This window comes from Octopus bimaculoides, chromosome 21 (assembly GCF_001194135.2).
Source record: "Octopus bimaculoides isolate UCB-OBI-ISO-001 chromosome 21, ASM119413v2, whole genome shotgun sequence".
Taxonomy (NCBI): Eukaryota; Metazoa; Mollusca; class Cephalopoda; order Octopoda; family Octopodidae; genus Octopus; species Octopus bimaculoides.
In genome coordinates this window covers 38,358,404-38,362,630 of record NC_069001.1, presented here as the reverse complement: position 1 = coordinate 38,362,630, position 4,227 = coordinate 38,358,404, and positions in this window count along the sequence as shown.

Sequence of the window (4,227 nt, the reverse complement as noted above, 5' to 3'; positions counted from 1 at the left end):
GTAGACACCCTTATATTGGTTTCAAATGTTGGCACAAGGTCAACAAGTTCGAGGGTGGGGCGAAGCCGATTACATCGACCCCTCCCACCCCCGTGTTCAACAAACTTATTTTATTGACCCCGAAAGGGATGAAAGGTAAAGCCCCCGACGAGAGTTTGAACTCAGAACATAAAGACGGACAAAATGCCGCTAAGGGTTTTTCCCGGCGGGGTAATGATTCTGCCAGCTTACCCCCCTTAGTAGCCTTATATTAAAGGCTTACTTTGGTAGAATACCCCTACGAAAATTAATAGAGAGGAGTAAGAAAGAGGTAGAGGCAGGGATAGTCACACCCCTGACCCTGGTGCACTGATACGAAAGGGCACGAAATTTCCCCTGCTCTACAATTTCTGTTAAGCTGGGGTTGGTGGTGTCTTACCCCCTTCGTCTTACCCCCTTCTTTCTCGGAAGCTGGAAAACTTTGTTAAGTCGATTGATAATTTAGATATAAGATCGGAAAATTGGGAGACGGAATAATGAACGATACCGATCTTCAGTGTTTGATCTGTGTTTTATTTCGTCGGGCCCCGAAATGATAAAACGTGAAGTTGATTGCAGTGGGATACGAAATCGGAACCAGAAATAGTACCACAAATCGTTTTGTCAGACCCTTTAAAGGAGTGGTTCTCAACCATTTGGCACGCATGGACCCATTTGGTCCCTATTTTATTCACAGCTATTCTATTCAATGTTTGAAAAATCTTTTTATATAATAGAATATTATTAGAAATTGCATAAAAATAATTTTTTTAAGTATTTTGTGTTTTGTAGAAATATAAGCAATTTATTGCAGACGAATGTTAAGAACAAAATCTCATTTGGGCCCCAAGGGCCATATGGGCGTCGATTGAGGACCACTGCTTTAACGTGTCTCTCTAAACACACACACACACATCTGGATCCACTTGTCATACATGGGGAATTACCTTGGATGTTAATTCTATTTGAATTTTATGGCATCTGATGGATTGATATACGAGGGGAGGGGGAGAAAAGATTCTGGTTTTAAGGGTATCGCGAAAGGCAGATTTGGAGGCCCAACCTTCCGAGTTCTTTAATAGGATCGTTGCAATAAGTGTGTGAATCTGAGAATGAAATATGTTCAATAAAATCGTAATTTATTGTTCCTCCTGTATTTTCTTTTACTCAAAACCAGGAACTTTTCAGCCCTTCCACGTAGTTAACAACTTTGTCTTAATCCCGGAGTGCTTTCTAGGTATCTACCTGGATTTATTAATCCCGTTTACCTTTTGTTATATATATTGTGTGTGTGTGTGTACACATACGTATGTATAGACACACACACACACACACACACATATCTTCGATAAGCTTCTCTCAGTTTCCGTCGACTAAAATCACTTGCAACGAGCCACACAGTAGGATTGAACCGGGAACCATGTGGCTGGGAAGCACACTTCTTCCCACACAGCCACTCCTCCTTAATTATAAATTAATTAGTGTAAAACACGAAATTATATTAATGAGGTCTGAGGTCTGTCTTGAAGCCTCACAGCTCACGGGGCCGGAGCTTGACCCGGTTTCCATGGATTGAAATTGCAATATCCCCTCCCTGAACGGGACGCCGGTCCGTCGCAAGGTTAACTTCCCAACTATCGCTGCAGGGTTCCCTATTTACAGCTGAATAGACTGCGGCAATGTAAAATCAAGTGTTTTGCTCAAGGACACAACATACTACCCGGTCAAGGAATTGAAACCACGATCTTACGAGCAGGAGTAATGAAGCCCAACAACATTATAGGTGTATGGGCAGTATTTCCCAGAGTCTTCTGGTAGGGGTGGGATAATTTCGCATCGTGGATCTCTCAAAGTCCATGCTGTTCCGTAAATAATAAACAATAATAATATTTACAGGGGGTTCGAAACCTTTCGGTGACCCCAGCTGACTTGCTTAACTTTTAATCACAAAAACCTCGGGTGACTTCTGGATTGAGAAGGTCAGCCGGGGTCACTTTATTGTAATTAGATTTGGTGTTGGATGTGGGTGTTTTCATCAAGTGGTTTATGTATTAGTTACCCATAAAAAACAGGAAATTTCGTACCCTTTAAGATCTGTACACCAGGGGGTGACTGCCCACACGACTCTGCTTTTTGCTATTCTTCTGTATATTTATTATTATTTTTATGTCTTTATTATAAATTAATAGATTGTGTTGTCTCTACATCAGTGCCACAGAATGTGTTATGGCTACTCAGTGGCTCTCTCCTACTGATGTAGCCTCCCACAATGAACTTGGTCTCCCACTACGGACATGGTCTGCCTCCACAGAGTTGGTCTCCCATTCCGGATGTGGTTAGGCCCTACAGACGTGGCCTCCAACTATGTACATGGTCTGCCCCTACACAGTAATTTCACTCAGTATGTTCCTGCTTGAGGGAGGCCACTTACCTTACTTAACCCTGGTTATTTGGAGACTCTTTGGTTGAATTCCTAGGTACCTACATCAGTGGTCAACCCGATATGGTTTTTCACTTCCGATAAGGTCAACCCCTACTGATGCGGTTTGTCCCTACAGACGTGGTCTTCTCTCACTGAAGAGATCTGCTCCTATACAGTAATCTCATTTAGTATGGCTCTGAAGGAAAGAGAGCACTTGCCCTTGATGGCTAGGGCAACATTGGTTAGCACTGAATATGTGGGGATTCCTTGATGGAATCCCTAGGTGACTTTATCGCTGGCCCCCCCACTACGATGCTATCCCTACATCCGTGGTCAGCCCCTACCAACGCTGTCTCCCAAAACGCAACGTGGCCTTCCACTACACACGTTGTCAACTATGCTAACACATTCTCCCACACTGACTCTTAACCCTTTAGATCCTTTAAAATAAACACTAACCCTAAACAAATCTAACAAAAACAGGGTCACTAAAACACTTTCCGACCTAAGCAAATATTCCCCGTCCTCTTTATCACCCCCCCTCAATACCCCTCCCCACACACACACCCGGGGTTAAGAATCATGGATCTTGAAAGAAGGACAAATTATTTGCTAGTATTCGGCTGAATTTTTGAATGTTGTGAGTTCTGATCCCACCAAGGGGCCGATTTAGAGGGAGGGACATTTGGCTGCTATTTCTAGCAGACAGAGCATCCACGAAGGAGAACTCTCGGTGACCCTTTGTCGGAAAGTGAGTACGAGTAATGAGTGTGGCCCCAGAGAATGGACCCAACGTCTTGTAAGGGAGAGGTCCCTTGTTTAAATCCCCAGATGGTTGTACCCATTCCTCTACTGGGGGCGAGGAACCTCTCCATTCTTCTTTTTGTTATCAATTATAGTTGTTTTTGTGGTTGTTATTGTTGTTGTTGTTGTTTTTTTCCCCTTAAATTATTTTTGTATAATACCCCCCCCTCTCCTTCGTGATGTCTTTGTAATGTCTCCCAAAGTCTGCGGGGCCCTTTGGGAACCGAACTAATACAGAAATTATCGTTTAAAAATGATCAATAAAATTAATTAGATAATTGATAAACTAATTAATATTATTAGTATCATTATCATCATCATCATCGTCATTATCATCATCATCATTATCTTCAGGGTGGTGGCGAGCTGGTATTTCTTCCGGCTCTTTACGTTCTGGGTTCAAATACCGCCGAGGTTGACTCTGTCGTCCATTCTCTCGGGATCGATAAATTAAGCATCAGTTAAGCACTGGGGTCCATTTAATCGACTAACACCCCACCCTAAAAGTGCTGGCCTTGTGTCAACATTTGAAACATCCTCCTCTTCCTCCTCCTTACCATCATCATGATCATCATCATCATCGTCATCTTCATCATCAGGATAATGAGCTGACAAAGTCATTAGTGCGTCGGACAAAACGTCTCGCGGTATTCGCTCCAGCTGTTCATGCGCCGGGTTCAAATGCCATCGAGGTCAAATTTTGCCTTTTATCCCTCTGGAACCAATCAAATAAAGTACCAGTTATGCACTGGAGTCGAATGGCCGAAGTAGTCGTCTGTGGCCTTGGGCTAAAACTGGAATGAATTATCATTTTTGGTTTTGGTTCAAATATCTTTTTGATTGACTCAACGGTTTTCTCAACAGAATTAGCTCAAACACTACTACTACTAATACCACCACCACTACTACTACTACTACTACTACTACTACTACTACTACTACTACTACTACTACTACTACTACTACTACTACTACTACTACTA